The sequence below is a fragment of the Stenella coeruleoalba genome, assembly GCF_951394435.1.
Source record: "Stenella coeruleoalba genome assembly, chromosome: X".
NCBI lineage: Eukaryota > Metazoa > Chordata > Mammalia > Artiodactyla > Delphinidae > Stenella > Stenella coeruleoalba.
Genome location: NC_137152.1, coordinates 36120474 through 36139891, shown reverse-complemented (window position 1 = coordinate 36139891; position 19418 = coordinate 36120474). Strand labels below are relative to the sequence as shown.

Genomic DNA, 19418 nt, shown 5'->3' with positions numbered 1-19418 from the left:
GCCAGTATTATAGAAAATAAGGCCTTTCCTCATCCCCTCACCACTTCCATGAGCACAAGTAAAGTGGTGGTAAAATAGGTAAGAAAAGTACCTGTTTTGTTAGGTTGTTTTCAAATGCACTCCCTTCTAGTTTCTTGAGTCCTTTCAGCTTGGTTTCCATTGGATTTGGGAATTTGTGAGGAAACATGCTGGGGTTTTTGCTCTGGGCAGGTACTTGTACTCTTGGCCTTATGATAGGAGAAGTGTGGGAGGGCAGATCAAGGGCTGTGGCCCTGAAACTCATGTCATTGAAAGCTGGATAACTGATCCAAGCCAACGACTTAGAAGAAAAAAAAGGACTCTGAATGCTAGAATTATGTCTTCAGTTAAAATCGATCATCTTTCCATAATTGGAGAAATAATTGACATAAACAGTCATATATGTGTCAGTTGACTGTCAAAGCAGAATTGTTTCCTCCTCATCACGCTTTCAGAGAACTGGCAAATTCTACCATTCTGGAGAGTATTTATCTTTGTGATAAAGAGATAAAAAGAGATGTGTCTCTACAAAATGTAAAATAGATAGCTAGTGGGAAGCAGCCGCATAGCACAGGGAGATCAGCTCGGTGCTTTGTGAACACCTAGAGGGGTGGCATAGGGAGGGTGGGAGGGAGATGCAAGAGGGAGGAGATACGGGGATATATGTATACGTATAGCTGATTCACTTTGTTATACAGCAGAAACTAACACAACATTGTAAAGCAGTTATACTTCAATAAAGATGTTAAAAAAAAAGAGAGATGTGTCTAGAACAAGATCTAGGAGGGTTTTCCTGTCTTATGCTTACTTTGAATTCAGAGGACAATGTGTTTAAGGATGATCAGCTGTGAGGGCGAAGTTATAAACTTTGCTCCCTGCCCATCTCTGTTTCTGTACCGTTTTGAGCATGCTCTTCTCTAGGGGTTCTTGGTACATTTAGGGGCAGAACGTGACTCTGTTCATTCTCATTTGTATTAATTAAGGCATGTTCACCTTTTATGCAGTTCTCATAACTGAGTTTTAAGTCCGACATTAGCTGATCTATTGTTGTAATTGTATGTATTAACTTTCCCTTCCAACTTAATTTCATATGCATATTTTTCTCTCTCATATGTATTCTTTGAGGATAACATCTCTAAAAACTCCTTATATTCCCTGGTACCTTTGTGTGAATTAACTCAGCAAAATACTTCAGTTCATTTGTTTAAGTGTATGACCATAGCTTTCCTCTTTCTCAGTGAGAAATAATTCTTTTCTCATCTCTTTCGTTTTTTTAAAGATTTTTTTTTCATGTGGACCATTTTTAAAGTCTTTATTGAATTTGTTACAATATTGCTTCTGTTTTATGTCTTGGTGTTTGGCTGTGAGGCATGTGGGATCCTAGCTCCCCGACCAGGGATCGAACCCACACCCCCTGCACTGGAAGGTGAAGTCTTAACCACTTGGACCGCCAGGGAAGTCCCTCATCTCTTTCATTTAATATCAAACTTTCTTATTCATCTCTGTGTTATGTAAGGGCCTAATCAATGACCCACAAAAGATTACTCATGGGAGTGAAGAAATTGACCTTGTCAAAGGTGCCTTTAAGTAGAGAAAATGTGACAGCTTCCTCACAGGCAGTCATAGTTTGGACGTATTGGTTTTTGTTCCCTGAGATCTAGTTTTCTTGTTTTGTTTTTAAATTTGAGTTTTTTACAGTTTGTAAACAACCATCTCAGCTCCTGCATACACAACACATATGTACGCACACTCACACAACACACACCAGCTTATTTGGTTAATGAAATTAAGCAACTGGATGGTTAGGTTTTTCAAAGTTGAGTCAGTTGTCTGACACTTAGGGAGAAAAAAGCTTTGATGGGATCAGTTTGTTGCTCAAAGCCAGGCATGAGGGAGCAGGTTCCACAAGTCCACAGCAGCTATCCCAACTCTTGCTGATACATGTCACAGATTTCAGCAGAAGAAAAACCTTTACTCAAGGATGCTGTGATAATGCCTCAAACAACTGTGGAATGATGGTTCTGCAAACCAGAAATGGATATGTTCTTCTTGTAGTCATTTATTGCTCTCACAGAAACAATATGTTCAATGGTTATTTGAGTAAATAAGTCCTTACTTGTAGAGACAAGATGAAGCAGTCTCTCAAAAGAAGTATTTTCAAAAATCAAAAAGGTCAACACTGGGACTTCCCTGGTGGCGCAGTGGTTAAGAATCCGCCTGCCAATGCAGGGGACACGGGTTCAAGCCCTGGTCCGGGAAGATTCCACATGCTTAGCTGGAGCAGCTAAGCCCACACGCCACAACTAATGAGCCTGTGCTCAAGAGCCCGCGAGCCACAACTACTGCAGCCCACGCGCCTGGAGTGAGTGTTCGCAACAAGAGAAGCCACGGCAGTGAGAAGCCCACACACCACAACGAAGAGTAGCCCCCTCGCCTCAACTAGAGAAAGCCCGCGTGCAGCAACGAAGACCCAATGCAGCCAAAAATAAATAAAATTTTTAAAAGTTATTTAAAAAAGAAAGTCAACACTTGTAATAAAAAAGAACTATGCTAAAATCCACTGCACAGATTTTTGTAGATATTTGATTGAATATTGATATCTTGGACCACTAAATATAGAGAACAACCATTAGCAATGTTACTGATTGAGATCATATTTCTATTTTTATTATTAATTAAAAATAGTATATGTATTTGGTTGCGCCGGGTCTTAGTTGCGGCACGTAGGCTCCTTAGTTGTGGCTTGAGGGCTCCTTAGTTGCGACAGGCTGTCTCCTTAGTAGTGGCATGCAAACCCTTAGTGGCGGCATGCATGTGAGATCTAGTTCCCTGACCAGGGATCAAACCCGGGCCCCCTGCATTGGGAGCACAGAGTCTTAACCACTGCGCCGACAGGGAAGTCCCAGGACCTTATGTTTCAATGAAGGGCATCAACATGAAAAGATACTGTCCTATATGATAGAAGTAACTGGGTACTATGGGGTCCAGTAGAGCATCAGCCCTACAGAAGTGGGAGATGATTCAGGAAGCCTTCTAAAGGTGATATTGAGTCTTCTTTTTCATTTCCAGAGTTTTTTTTTTTTTTTTTTTTTTTTGTACGCGGGCCTCTCACTGTTGCGGCCCTTCCCGTTGGCGGAGCACAGGCTCCGGACGTGCAGGCTCAGCGGCCATGGCTCATGGGCCCAGCCGCTCCGCGGCACGTGGGATCCTCCCGGACCAGGGCACGAACCCGCGCCCCCTGCATCGGCAGGCGGACTCCCAACCACTGCACCACCAGGGAAGCCCTCCAGAGTTTTTTAAAAAATTGAAGTACAGTTAATTTACAGTGTTGTGTTAGTTTCAAGTGTACAGCAAAATGATTCAGTTACACATATATATTCTTTTCCATTATAGGTTATAACAAGATATTGAATGTAGTTCCCTGTGCTATACAGTAGGCCCTTGTTGTTTACCTATTTTAAATATAGTAGTGTATATCTGTTAATCCAAAACTCCCAATTTATCCCTCCCCCACCTTTCCCCTTTGGTCACCATAAGTTTGTTTTCTATGTCTGTGAGTCTATTTCTGTTTTATATATAAGTTCATTTGTATCATTTTTTTTAGATTCCATGCATAAGTGGTATATGATATTTGTCTTTCTCTGTCTGACTTACTTCACTTAGTATGATAAATCTCTAGGTCCATCCATGTTGCTATAAATGGCATTATTTCATTCTTTTTTATGTTTGAGTAATATTCCATTGTGTATATATACATGACATCTTCTTTATCCATTCATCTGTCGATGGAGACATCGAGTCTTGAAAGATGAGAAGAAGTTAGCCAGATGGAGAAGGGGAAGTCACTGTAGACAAATAAACATTATTGCTTTTGTTGTGGTGGTGAGTAAGAATGAAAAATTCCATCAGAGTTGGGTGCTTGCATACACACTCAATTATAAATGGTACCTCTAGAGAGTTGAAAAAGGCTTTTGAATTTTCACATCTAGAGATCCTTAGGAGCTAAATGTTTTTAAAAATTTGACAGTAAAAACTTACTTTATGCAACCATCTTTCCTGTACATGAGCAAAAAAATCAATGTATTTTATATATTCTATAACTTACTCCTATAGAACTATGAAGTTTATGTTTCTATTTCAACTAAATAGCGATTTACAGGACACTTATGTGGAAAGCATTAATATTGCAGGACTGCTCCATAGAGTTGGGCAGACTGTACACTGCACACCTCCAGAGGGCGCATCTACATAGAGCAGGATGCATAGCCTGCACAACTATTATATGGAAGCCCTACTTTGGGACAAAATGATAAATAAGAATCCTGAACTCAGATTTATATTATAAGAGGAAGAATAGGACAAATGCCAAAAATGACTCTTTTCTCTTTATAAAGCTTCAAAGGGCAATGAGGTCACAGTTAATTGAGGCTTCTTGGGAGAAGATAAACAGGTAGTATTCTAGTGGAGATGAGTTGGTAGGGAAAGAAATAAGGAAAGGAGTAGGGAGAGCAGCATGAACCAAGAAGGGTGTGAGAAAAGCCTGAACAAATTGATTGATGAGCATGTGGTCCCTTTAGGATGTAAGACAGATTAAGGAACGTTCAGTAGAGGGATATTTGGCTGGAAAAGGTCCATATTATAGAGGAACTCGAAGTCCTGGCAGTGATGTTGACACAAATTTGGTGAAGGAGATCAAGCAAACATTGCAAACCGCTGACCCCATGGTGTAGCACTTGTATGATTATACACTGCCTAACCCTAAGGGTACTGTTTATGTTGTGTTCTACATGAATGGTGCCTATAGGGTTTTGCAGTACATAGCCTACACAACCATACACAATGGCTCTGACCCATAGGCTCTATTCAGCTGCTAGAGGTGTTTGGCCCCTACACCAATGGCTTGCATACATATTTTTTCAATTATGTAATTAGTTGCCAATATTTAAAATATGTCATGTAATAATATGGATATCAGTGTATTACTGTACACAGGTAGTGTATTCCATCCTTAGATTCAGCCATTTCTCCAGGGAACCCGAGTTCCTTTTATTAGAGAGTAGTATTTAAAAGCCAAGATCTGGGCACTGGGAGTGCTCATTGGTACTGAGATGTCATTGCTTCTAGACCCTCTCAGCAGACAGAGAAAGGAAATATATGTATGTATACTAACTCCTGTATACACAAATATCTATAATTCTGTATCAATCTATCTATAAATATCTATCTACCTACCTTCCCACTTACCTACCTACCTGTATTCATACTGATATTTCTGATTCTAATCTAGCACCCCAGCACCTCTGGGTTTATTCTAGCTTATCCCACTTGCTTATTTGTAAGTTCTTTCTCTGACAGGGAGAAATCTGGGTCCTATTACCACAATTTGCTTACTTATTTGTTCAACAATAAAAATGTAAAGTAGTTTTAGAATTGTTGCTGTGAGAAACAAAATTATCAACTAGAATACAGTGTTTATGTAAAGTTCTTTTTGTATTTAGCCTTAGATTGTTCAGTGAAAACACTGTTTTCATAAGTTAATCAGAAATGCTTGAATAAATAGATAAATGGGGGAGGAGAGACAAGTCTTGCTTACAAAAGAATTCCAAATAATATAGGTGGATACTCCCTCCGAGGGTGGGCTAGACTTAGTGGCTCATATCCAAAGTAAAGTAGGGAAAAGGAAAAATAGTAACCCTACAGTGGAGAGACATGGCAAACACTACATTAACCAAGTGATGTGAAGGTTGGCATCATCAGTAATAAGTGAAGTTGATAATATATACCAACTGATATGATGTGATAAGAAAGACACTTCACCTCTATGGTATTCTTCCCCAAAACTAATAATACCAGTATAATCCTGAGAAAAACATCAGACAAACTCAGACTGAGGGACATTTTACTGGATATAAGGCCAGTATTCCTCAAGAGTGTGAAGGTCATGGAAAACAAGGAAAGACTGAGAAACTGTCAAAGACCAGAAGAGACTGGGGAGACATAAATAAATGCAATGTATCCTGGATTGGATCCTGGAACAGAAAAGAGAATGTTAATAGAAAAACTGGTGACATCCAAATAAAGTCTACAGTTTGGTTAATAGTAATGTACTAATGTTGGTTTCTTAGTTGACAAATGTACCATGAAAATGAGAGATGTTGACAATAGAGAAAATTGAATAAGGAACTCTGTACTATCTTTGTAACTTTTCTGTAAATCTAAAATTATTCAAAAATAGGCCTATTTTTTAAAAAATTAATGAGGTTGGCTTTTTTTCTCTCACAGCCTTCAGTGAAGTCATGTCATGCATTTGTAATATACTGAAATTCATTTGTCACATGTTTCATTCCATCCTGGGATGCCCTGATATCTTGGTTGACATTTTTTACTTGCATAAAGTTTACTTTTTGTTTTGTAAAATTCTATGGGTTTTTACAAATGCATAGAATCATGGATCCACCACTCTAGTACCATACTGAAGAGTCAGTCCCATAACAGAAAAATTTTCCTGTGCAAACCACTTGTAGTTAACTTGTCTTCTACCCCAACCTCTGGCAACTACTGATCTTTTTGCCATCCCTATAGTTTTACCTTTTGCAGAATGACATATAGATAGAATCATACAATACATAGCCTTTTGTATATGGCTTTTTTCACTTATAAAAATACATTTATGATTCATCCACATTGTTGCATGAATCAAGTATGTTCTTTTTATTGCCAACTAGTATTCCATTGCATAGATATAACATAGTTTTTTTTTGTTTTTCTTTTGTTTTCTTTGACAGTTGTGGTTGTTTCCAGTTTGGAGTGATTATGAATAAAATTACTCTGAACATTAGCATACAGGTTTTTTGGTGTGAGTATAGTCTTTCAGTTCACCTGGGTAAATACTTAAGAGCAGAATTGCCAGATCATGTGATAAGTCTATTATATGAGTTTACATTTATAAGAAACTGCCAAATTTTCTTCCGAAGTGGCTGTACCACTTTGCATTTCCACCAACAATAAATGAGATTCCTGTTACTCTGTCTTTGACAGTATTTGGTATTGTTGTCAGAGGGACCCTAACCCCACCCTTAAGTTCAATAATTCACTATAAGAACTCACAGAACTCAAAAAAAGCTGTTAAGCTCATAGTTATGGTTTATTACAGTGACAGGATACAGATTAAAATCAGCAAAGGGAAGAGGTGCATAGGACAGGGTCCAGGAGAGTTCCAAGTGAGAAGCTTCCACTGTCCTCTCCCAGAAGAGTCATGGACAAAGCTAACTCCTCTCAGCAATGATGTGTAACAATACACACAGATTATTATCAACCAGGGAAGCTCACCTGAGCCTTGGTGTCCAGAGATTTTATTGGGACTCAGTCACATAGACACAGATGACTGCCTGTGTGGCCAATCTTAGTTTCCAGCTCCTCCAGAGGGGAGCTGATACCACATGACCCAAAGCCCCACCGTAAATCACATTGTTAGAGTATCTGGTGTGGTCCAAGGCTGCCCCCCCACCAAGTAAAACAAAGACACTCATCAGGTGGGACTACTAAGGACTTAAACATTACCTCCCTAGAGCCATGGACACAAGCCAGACTTTTGTTTGGGTAAGGTTAATTCTTAACTATGCAAATAAGAACTTAATATTTTCTAATCCATTATCTGAGTTTACATGAAAAAAAAAACAGAAGCTTTTTCTGTAAACAAAAATAGTTAACTTTTCACTAAAAAGCCATAGTACTGTGGTGAGTGTGTTTGCGTGTGTGTGTATGTGTGTGTGTGTGTGTGTGTGTGTGTGTGTGTGTGTGTGTGTGTAGAAAGAAAGAGTAGTGACAAGGAGGGAGGAAGAGGTAAGGAGAGACTGAGATTATAGTAATAATATATTTAGGAAACTTTCTCAGATTGTATTACTGTCATTTATATGTTTGGTTTTCTTCTTCATTTTAGTTGCTAGGAGGTATGAGATGAAGTTACAAAGTCTTTTGTCTATTGTTTCCTCTTTTACAAACTTCTGATATCAATACTGTTGAGGTTTTAGTTAGATTGTAAATTTGTGTTTTACTTTATTTCATTGCATCTTTTATTATTTTAAGGTTGATAGGACACAAGCATCCTGGACAAATTTTTCAAATGTCATTGTTAGGTCATTGTCAGATTTCAAGCACAAGATGAGAAACCAACACTTGTATTTGTCTTGCCTTTTTCCAAAATCCTAGTGAAACATCCAAATAGATATTTTTAAAAATATTCATCCATAAAAGCTCTGAAAAAAGAAGGATATCATCAGTGGACCAGAACTTTTAAGTAATTTTTGGAAGATGGAAAGTGGAAAGGTTCCTAATTGATGAGAAAACCGAAAGAGGACAGCTGCCTGGAGAGGGCCCCCTTCTTCCCCAGTAGCCTGTTCAAGGTCACACAGCTAGTATAGGACAGAGCTGCATCTAGCACCCGGACCTTCAAGCTTCTGTGAAAGGAGTAGCTAAATTTACAGAATGCAATATCACTTCAGGAAGATTTTTAAAGAATCCCTACTAAAATGCTGCCAAGTATTTGTGAAAATTGCATCAGAAAGGGGGAAGGGGGGAAAGCAGAGATTAAAAAAAAAAGGGTGGAAGGATGCTAAATGTAGGCCTGCACTGTCTCCCTTCCACCATTAGATGGCAATTTTCTATTTGTTACGGAGGAAATGGCGCCACAGTTTCCTGAGCAGTTGACAGAAATGAAAGAATTACGAAATGAAACTAATGAATAAGTGGATCGAGGCTTTGAAAAAAAACAAAATTCAATTGATCCAGTACATGTGTGGGGTGGTAAGAGAGCGGGATCCGGGATTTAAGAGCAGTGGTAGAATGAACAAAATAATTTAACAATCACTGCTGACAGCACAAATTAGAACATTGATTTTCAAACAGCAGGTTGTAAAGAAGAGCAGTTCCTAAAATCAATTCAGTGAGGGGCAACTAACAATCTTTTAATTCAAAAGAACAAAATAGAAAACGTTGGAATGCATTGCAAATAGTAAGATCAGAATTAATTTGTGACTCTTGTCTGGTTTTATAATAATAAATACATATGTATTGAGCCATAATGCAAAATGTATTAAAAAAATTTTATCATGAGTACGGTCAAAAGAAGTTTAGAAGACTCTGGGCTAGATGAAATGTAAATGAGCAGGATTGCACCTACTTGAAACACATGATTTTGTGGAGGTGTTTATCTTGGTTTTAAACTTCCTTTTTTCTCTCCTCCCCACCCACATCCAGTCTCAGGGCCTGTTATGGGCTGAATTTGTGTCCCTCCCACCAAATTCACACGTTGAAGCCCTAACCCCCAGTACCTCGGAATGTGACTGTATTTGGAGATAGGGCCTTTACGAAGGTGATTAAATTAGAATGAGGCCATTGGGGTGGGCCCTGATCCAATCTGACTGGTGTCAAAGGAAAATTTGAATACAAAAAGAGACACCAGGCACGTGCATGCACAGAGGAGAGAACGTGTGAGGACACAGGGAGAAGTAGGCCATCTACAAGCCAAGGACAGAGGCCTCAGGAGACACCAAACCTACCAACATCTTGATCTTGGACTTCTAGCTTCCAGAACTGTGAGAATATTAATTTCTGTTGTTAAATCACCCAGTTTGTGGTATTTTGTTATGGTAGCCCTAGCAAACTAATACAGAGTTAGAGTGTGATATTTTGTTTCTGAGACCTGGGACAAGAAAAGACCTGGGCTAACTGAATGTCCTGCTGCTTTCCAAATGAGAGTTTCTGGATTCAATTCAGTTCTTCGCAGAGGAAAGCGCATAAGCTCTTATGCCAAATGTACCTGCATTCTCCATCATTTTAATAAAGGTGTAATTTTGGCTTAGTTAACCTCTCCAAGATGAAATTTCTTTGTATATAAAATTGCACTAATAATACTTTTCCTGCAATGTTGATGTAAAGATTAAATGATATACAATTGGCTCCCCATATCCACAGGTTCCACATCTGCAGATTCAACCAACTCTGGATCAGAAATATTTGGGAAAAAAATTCCAGAAAGTTCCAAAAAGCAAAACTTGAATTTGCTGCATGCCAGCAACTATTTACGTAGCATTTATATTGTATTAGGTATTATAAGTAATCTAGAGAGGATTTAAAGTATACGGGAAGATGTGCATAGGTTATATGCAAATATCCTGCCATGACATTTTATATAAGGGACTTGAGAATCCATGGATTTTGGTGTCCACAGGGGGTCCTGGAGCCAATCCCCTGTGGATACCAAGGGACAGCTGTAATTATCTAGAATTCCTAGCAGTTAATAAATCATTGTAGTTTTTCCTGCTGTCGTCATTGTAGTTGCTTGTTAGTGTTATGTATTCATTTTGTGGCTGTTCCAATTTCTGTCTTTCCTTGAAAGTATGTTGTCTTCTGGAACATTCACTAAAATGGTTAAGAGGTAGAAAGTGGGCATGAGAGAAGTTGAAAAGACCAAAATTATTTGATCCAATGTAAAAAGGTTTGACTCGGGTAGAGGAGTTGTTGCCACATGCCACATGTTTGACTAGGGGAGAGGAGTGGTTGCCACCATGTGATGCAGCACTAGTTCAGGAGATTAAGAGGTTAATTAGTAAATGGATCAGAGATTTTAATAATAATAAAAATAATAGACAAAAACATGAATGAATTTCTTTTTAAAAATTTTGGGGTAATTGTGGATTCATATACAGTTGTAAGAAATAATACAGAGAGATCCTGTGTAGCCTTTAGCAGTTTTCCCCAATGATAACATCTTGCAAAACTATAGTACAAACAGGCAGATTCATAGAGACAGAAAGTAGAATAGAAGTTGCCAGGGGCTGAGAGGGGAAATGGGGAGTTATTATTTAATGGTTATAGAGTTTTTGTTTTGAGTGATGGAAAAGTTTTGGAAGTAGATAGCAGTGATGGTTATATCACACTGTGAATGTGCTTAATGCTACTAAATTATGCTGTTAAAAATGGTCAGAATGGCAAACTTCATGCTATCACAATAATAAAAATTTATCACAGTAATAAAAAGAAACCTTGTTATGGACTGAATGTTCTCTCCCAAAATTCATATGTTGAAGCCCTAACCCCTAATGTGATAATATTTGGAGGTAGGGCCTTTGTGAGTTAATTAGGTTTAGATGAGGTCATGAGAGTGGGGCCCCCATGATGGTATTAGTACCCTTATAAGAAGAGGAAGAGACACCAGAGTTCTCTCTCTTGGCCATGTCAGGATACAGCAAGAAGGTAGCCATTTGCAAGCCAGGAAGAGGGCCCTTACAATAAACTGAATCTGTCAGGACCTTGATTTTAGATTTCATAGCCTTCAGAACTGTGAGAAATAAATGTCTGTTGCTTAAACCACCAGTCTATGGTATTTTGTTATGGAGGCCTGAGCAGACTAACACACCTACAGTACAATATCACAACCAGGATACAGTCAAGATACAGAACACTTGTATCACCACAGGGATCCCTCATGTTGTCTTTTATAGTCACACTCTCCTCCCTTATCCCTGACCTATGGCCACTACTAATCTGGTCTCCATTTCTATAATTTTATAATTTCAAGAATGTTGTATAGATAAAGCCATGTAGTATGTGACCTTTTGGGATTGGCTTTTTTCTCTCAGCCTAATTCCCTTGAGATCCATCCAAACTGTTGCTGTATCGATAGTTTGTTCCTTTTTATTGCTAAGTGGTGTTCCATTGGTATGGACGTATCACAGTTTGTTTAACCAGTCCCCCACTGAAGGACATTTGGGTTATTTCCAGTTTTAGATTATTATTAATAAAGCTTATATGAACATTTGTATACAGATATTTGTATGAACATAAGTGTTCATTTCTTTGGGATATATGCCAAATAGTGCAATTTCTGGGTTGTATGGTAAGCCATGTTTAGTTTTCTAAGAAGGTGCTGCCCTCTTTATCAGAGTGGCTGTACCATTTTCCATTCCCACTAGCCATGTATGAGTGATCCAGTTTCTCCACATCTTTGCAAACATTAGGTGTTTGTACTATTGTTTTTTATTATAGCTATTCTGGTATTCAAATGTTGAACCAGCCTTTCACACTTAGAATAAATCCCACTTGGTTATGGTGTATAATTACTTTTATATATTGCTGGATTAGATTTGCTAATATTTTATTGAGGACTTTTTGTGTTTAAGTTCATGAGAGATATTCTACAGTTTTTCTTTTTCTTTTTCTTTTCTTTTTCTTGTTACTGTCTTTGGTTTTGGTATCTGGGTAATATTAGCATCATAAAATGAGTTGGAGAGTTTTCCCATCTGCTATTTTCTGGAAAAGATTGTGTAAAATTGGTGTTAATTCTTCTGTAAATGTTTGGTAGAATTCCCAGTGAAACCATTCAGGAGCTTTTTAATTACAAATTCATTTTTTTCAGTGCTTATAGGACTATTTAGGTTGCCTGTTTTATTGAGGTTGAGTATGGTAGTTTGTGGATTTGGAGGAACTGGTCCCCTTCTAAGTTTTCAAATTTATGAGCATACAGTTCATAGTATTCCTTTATTATCCTTTTAATGCCTTCAGGATCTGAAATGATATCCGATGTTTTATTTCTTGTATTGATGATATGTGTCTTCTCTCTTTTTTCCTCTTTGTCACTCTTGCTAAAGTTTATCAGTTTTTATCAATTTCTTAAGAAGAACTTTCTGTTTCATTGATTTTCTGTCTTATGTACCTGTTTTTAATTTCATTGATTTCTGCTCATATCTTTATTTTTCCCTTCCTCTGGGTTTATTTTGTTCTTCTATTTCTAATTTCTTGCTTTTACCCATTCTGATGTTCTTCTTTCCGTTTTGAAGTTCCAAGCCTTCTTCTCTTATCATCTCTGCTATTTAGAGAAACTTCTTTAGCCATTCTCTAAAGGTAGGTTTGCTAGTAACAAATTTTCTTAGTTTCCTTTGACCAAGAATGCCTTTACTTCCTCTTAATTCCTGAATGATATTTTCACTTGATATAGAGTTCACAATTGACAGATCTTTTCTTTCACTACTTGAAAAATATTGTGCTATTTCCTGCTGGCCTCCATGGTTTCCTTTGAGAAATACCCTGTGATTCAAATTGGTATTCCACTATAAGTAATGCATTATTTCTCTCTGGCTGCTTTCATGATTTCTTTTTTTTTCCTTTTTGGTTTTCAAAACTTTTCAGAAGTTTTGTGTCTTGACATGAATTTTGTTAGGTTTATCCCTGTCTGAGTTTCACTCAGTTTCTTGAGTCTTCTTGAATTCACCACATTTGGGAAGTTTTCAGCCATTATTTCCTCAAAAATATTTTCAGTTCCATTCTCTCTCTCTCTTTTCTGCTATCCCATGATACAAATGTTAGATCTTTTGTTATTACTCCATTAGTCTCTGAGACTGTTCATTTTTTTCTCTTGTTGTTCAGATTGGGAAAATTCTATTGATGTGTCCTCAAATTCACAGATTTTTGCTTCTGTCATCTCCACTCTTTTTATTATTGTATTTTTCAGTTCTGTAATCTCTATTTGGTTTTCTTATATAACTTGTATTTCTTTGCTGATATTTTCTATATTTTTTCATTTGTTTGAAGAGAATTTGTAATTGCCTGTTGAAGCATTTTTATGACGGTTGCTTTAAAATTCTTGTCAGATCATTCCATCATCTGATTCATTTCCATGTTGGTGTCTATTGATGGTCTTTTCTCATTCATGTTGTGATTTTCCGGTTCTTGGTATGATGAGTGACTTTTTAATTGTATCCTGAAAACTTTGGATACTATATCAGTAGACTCTGGATCCTATTAATTCTTTTTTTTTTTTTTTAAACAGTCAGTCCCCTGGTTGAGTTGTAGCAGGAGGGCTGAGTGGTGTATATGTTCAGCTTCCCTCTGGTGCTCGATGATACTACCCCAGCAAAAGTAGGCAGTGACTCCACTGCCATATTTTAGATATGTGGGCTGGAAGTTCAGCTCCCCCCTTGGCTCCATGGACACCTTCCCAGTGAAAATAGGGCACTGACTCATGACATCTCATTGCCTCCTAGTGTGGATGTAAGCTCAGCTCCCCGCTGGTTCCCACTGACATTAGTGAGGGGTAAAGCCAAGGGTTGACTCACTGCTTTTTTGCTACAGGGTAGGGGCAGTAGCTTGGCTTTGTGCTGAGCCCCTCAAACATACAGGGAGAGGAAGGGGAAAGTGGAATGCCAACAAACCTCACCTCTCACCACCTCCTTCTGCCTTGTTGATGCCTGGTAGGGATGGAGGTTCATCTCCTGACTGGGTCCCACTGATACTAGGGGAGGGAGAAAGCAAAGTTTGGGTTAGCTCACCTCTCGCCACCTCATTCAGCCTCATCATTAATGTTGGGTGGTACTGGAGGCCCACCTCTCCACTGGGACCTGCTGATGGGAGCAGACGGGAGAGAAAAGGAACGCCTGCTAGCCCTGTTTCACACCAACTTATTCAATCTTGTTGCTACTGGGTTGCTGTGGAGATTCAGCTTCCTACTGGACCATGCTGACACAAGAAGCAGGAGAATAGTGGATGGTGTAGCACTGACTAGACCTGATTAGCACCACCTTGTCCAGTGTCATTGATGCCAGATGGGGGTGGATACTTAGTTCCCCACTGCTGGGCCCTGCTAACACTTGGGATGGGGGGAGATCAGAGTACTGACTAGTTTCATTTCTCACTGCCTCGTTAAGTCCCCCTACTACCCAGTGTGGGTGGAGGCTCAGCTCACTGCTGGATCTGCTGATACTACCCTATGGGGGGGGAATCAGAGCACTGCCTGCTTCCTTGCACAGGGATAGAAGCTCAGCTCTCTGCTCAGCCCCATCAGTACCCCTGCAGGGAAATTAGAACACCACCTGCTTCTTCCAGTGGGGCTTGGAAGATCCCACATAAGGAGACGTGCTTTTTTTCTGTTGGTTGGTTGGAGTAGTGCCGGTGTTGCCAAAAGAGTTTTCTGTTGTTTTGCCATCCTTTTTCTGGTCCCTCAACTAGGGGTATCCAGCTTTTCTTGAAGCTTTTTCTTTTATCTGTACCTGTTGGCAATTCTTGGTTTGAGGTTTCTACCGGGCCCTGTCTGGGATATAAGGGAGGCAGTAAGGAAACCCAGGGATCTCCCCTGCGTTGTCATGTTTCAGGTGCCTGGGAAGTTTGACTTCTTTCCACCTTTCAGAGTCTTCCTAAGCTTGTTTGTTGTGTTATAGCCAGGGTTTCTTAGTTGTAAAGGGAAAGCCCTGGGAGGAATGAAGCACTCCATCTTGGCCCAAACCAGAAGTTCCTTGTATTTCTTTTTAATATGGGAGTAGAGAAAGCTTTTCGAACTGACTCAACATTTAGAATCAATCAATAAAAGATTAATACATTTTCTTACATTAAAAACACATAATCATAATCAAATGTAAACCTGGAGAAAATATTTGACATGTATATGACAGACAAAAGATTAATTTCCCTAATAAATAAAGAGATCTTAACAATGAAGACAAAAAAGTCTAACATCTTGATAGAAAAAATTGTCAAATGGCAGAGTTTGCAGAGAAATGCAAATGAACATTTGAAAAGATGCTTACTTTCACTCATAATAATAGGAATGCCAATTAAAACTACACTGTTACCATTTTACCAAAATCACATTGGCTAAAATCCTCAAGTTTGACAGAACACACTGTTGACAGGCCTGTGAAGAAACAAGTACTCTCATACGTTGCTGGTGGGAGTGCAACATGGTACAATTCCCAAGGAAGGGAATTTGGTTTATCTAACAAAATTACACTTACCCCTTGACTTAGCAATCTCACTGCTAGGAATTTACCTGGTAGGTATGCTTCTATAATTATGAAATAATAAATGCACAAGGTTATTTATTGTGGCATTATGTTTAATAATGAAGACTGGAACTCTGAAATGTCCACCAATAAAGGACCTATTGAATAAACAAAGGTATAGCCTCATAATGAAGTATTATACAATTGTATAAAAAGAATGAGAAGTTGACTGTGTACTGATATGGAGGTTATTTTGCTAAAAAGATGTGCAGAGCATTTATATAGTGTTTTATCTTTTGTATATAAAAGAAAGGAAGTAAGAATATGTGTATATGTTTGCTCTCCCCTCCCCCCAAATACCAGAAACTAATAGAAACAGTTACCTGTAGAGAGCTTGGGAAGGGGCTGAAGAGGAGAGAATAGGAATTGGAGAGAGATTTCCCTGAGTATGCCTTTTTATATAGCTTGACTTTTGAAATATATAAATGTTTAACTTCCAAAAAATGCAATGAAATAAAAAAGAAGACAAAGCAAAGCCTAAAATTGGAAAGAAACGAATAAACCTGACTCTATATCAAAGGTAACAGAATTGCTCAGAGACAAGGATTATTTCAAATAATTTATGAACATAGTATTTCAACTGTACTGAAGTCAAAAAGAAGTGAAAAGAATCTTAAATGTTACTTTGTAGTTTTATTGTTAGTGGTAGCATTGGTATTGAAATTTTGAAACTCATGTAGGTGTATGTTTTGTATTATAGATAAAGCAAATAAGTAATTATGTTAATTATATATAGAACTAAAATCTTCAGTATAATAGGAAATAAATACATGTATAAAATAACTTTTGAAAAAGCCTTATAATGTTAAATTTGAATGGAAAATATCAGTATGATCTCATGATTAATATATATCATATATATCAAGCATGATATCATGATTAATATATATATAATATATGTTATTATATATATAAAAATATAAAACGTATATATATTTTTCAGGACCAGCGACATAATTTGTGTGACCCAGTGCAAAACGAAAATGTGGGGCTATTTGTTCAAAAACCAGGAATAAAGTGCCATTAAAGGTAAAACATAAAGGCTTTTCCTTTCTTCTACAGTCTCTCACTCACTCAGCTTGTCATGGTGTTTTTTATTTGCCATTTAATGGTGTTCTAAGTAAAGAAAAATTAAAAATTTAAATTATTAGCATGAATTTTACCCTTAGTCTTTATATTGTACAATGTCAGTTTTAAAAGCAAATGTAAGAGCATTTGACTTGCATGTGGAATAGCTGAAACGTCACAATTTGTATTTTGTGACTTATCCTGGAGACTGTCTTGAGCTGGCCGGAAGAGACTAACACAAACCAGATTTAGGAAATGCGAAGGAGGAAGAAAAGGTATCCCTTTGCATGGGATACTTAGGAGGCAAGTACAGATGCTCCCAGGCCCCCAGGGGCCCTGCCCTGTGACAATGGGGCATGACTAATGTGATATGATGTACACCCCGGGCCAGGGGCAGGGAAGTCAAGCCAGCCATTTCCCCTTCCTATGGGCCTGCTGCTCCAACTCAACAGCTCATGGGAGACCTCCAAGCATATTGGAACTTTAGTGCTGGGATACACTAGTGATCTGGATTGGTGGTGGGGGAGAGGCTATCCTTGCTTGGTCACCTGCTAAGTGTGATGTGGCACTGCTAACCTGGGGTGGGGACACCACCACCATGCCTTGTCCCAAGATGTTGTGGGGCAAATGCACCCAACCCTACCTTCCCTACGCTCATACCCAGGCTCCCATTCGGGACAGAGGGCAGCCAACAGTGGTTGCTAGGAAGGGTTGGAGATGGGGAGGCTGGGCAGGGCCCAGGGCACCAGGAGGCACAGGAGCAGCCCCTGGGAACCTGTCCTGGGGACCCAAGCATGAACTGAGGCTCCAAGCCCCTGGCGCATGCTCCATTATCACATTGGACTCTACTGACCAAATACAAATATAAAGATAAAATTGCAAATAATTTCAAGACAGTGATTACAGAGTATTAAATTCCAAGCACACGGCCCTTCTGGGCACAAGTGCCTGTATGACTGTCCTGGTAGCTTGCCCATGAAGCTGGCCCATCTATTTCATAGCGCTGTTCACTTCTCTGGTCTAGAAGCAATGACATCCCAATAGCAATAAGCTTACATTGAAACCACATCTTGGTTTCTAAATTCCCTAATAGAAGGAAACAGTGCTTCTTGGAGAAATGGCTTATTTCTGGCTTGGTACAGACAATATATAAGGTGAGGCTGGGGCTTCTTATGCCAGAAATTAAGAAAGCACCAAAAGACCAATGGGAACAGTTGAGCATCAAGAGGAAAAATGAATGCCTTTGCTTATGATGATTGAATAAATTAAAACCATGAGTATCATGAGTCCCTCATGACACTCAAATGAGAGAAAAAACTCATTAGTGATTGGTGATGACTAATTATACAAACACTTTATTCTGAAAATTGGCAACCAAAGGAAAGAGTTAAGCGTTTACCCCGACTTTTAAGGAAAAACTTGTTTGCCTCCTTTTGATTCTTCTTTATAGAAGAATGCCAGCTAACAGTTGCAAATGAATTTTTACAGTAGCATCATTTTGGCATCTTCCAAGAATATAATCCATTCAGGCAAGGATCATTAAGGAATGCTAAAACAATTGGGTGACATTGATGGAGGCCGTATACTTATGTGGTATCTAAGTATCACCCCTCAAGTTCCTTTTTAATTACAAAGAGAAAAACTTAGCTTGGTTGTCATGACCTTAACCCTGTGATCACAGTTAACACCACTTACAGTGAGGTAGACTGAGGCTATGTGGTGTAATATGATGTGATGCAATATGAAGACCACAGTGTCACCTAGGTAGCATTCTTGCCAAAAATGTTTAACCTGAATCTAATCAAGCCTCTAGACCTAACATCCAGTTTATAGCCTAGTTTACTAGGCTGCCATAACACAGTACCACAAACTGAGTGGCTTAAACAACAGAAATTTATTATCTCACAGTTCTGGAGACTGGACGTATGAGATTAAGGTGTGGGTAGGGTTGGTTCCTTCTGAGGGCTGTGAGGATCTGTTCCATGCCACTCTCCTAGCTTCTGATGGTTTGTTGGCAATCTTTCATCTTCCTTGATGTGTAGAAGCATCACCTTGATCTCTGCCTTCATGTTCACATGGTGTTGTCCCTGTGTGCACATCTATCTCCACATTTTTCCTTTTATAAGGACACCAGTCATTTTGGATTAGGGACCCACCCTACTCCAGTATGACCTCATCCTAACTAATTACATCTACAACGACACTATTTCCAAATAAGGTCATATTCTAAAGCACTGGGGGTTAGGGCCTTATAGAGGAGGAAAAATAAATTTCCCTCTACCTTTCTAGGTTCTTGGCTGAGACCTCCCTGTAATAAAAAGACAGATGAACAAGAGAAAAACAAACAGAAGTTTAAGAACATGTATACTGCCTATTTACATGGGAGAGACCCAGGAAAGCTGAGTAATCCCCCCAAGTGGCTCAAGCCACCACCTTAAATACCATCTCCAGCTAAAGACAAAGACAGATGGGAGGACAGGGGAGGCAGTTATGGTAGGCTAC

The 19418-nt window shown here is 38.7% G+C and overlaps 1 long non-coding RNA gene across 2 annotated transcripts in view; it reads left to right on the top strand.

The window, feature by feature from the left end:
- LOC307180930 overlaps positions 1-19418 on the top strand; it is a 124548-nt gene that overhangs the window by 61206 nt on the left and 43924 nt on the right. For both annotated transcript variants that reach the window (XR_013825803.1, XR_013825804.1), the window contains exon 3: positions 16792-16877. This is a non-coding gene — a long non-coding RNA (uncharacterized lncRNA). The remainder of the gene's footprint in view (positions 1-16791; positions 16878-19418) is intronic.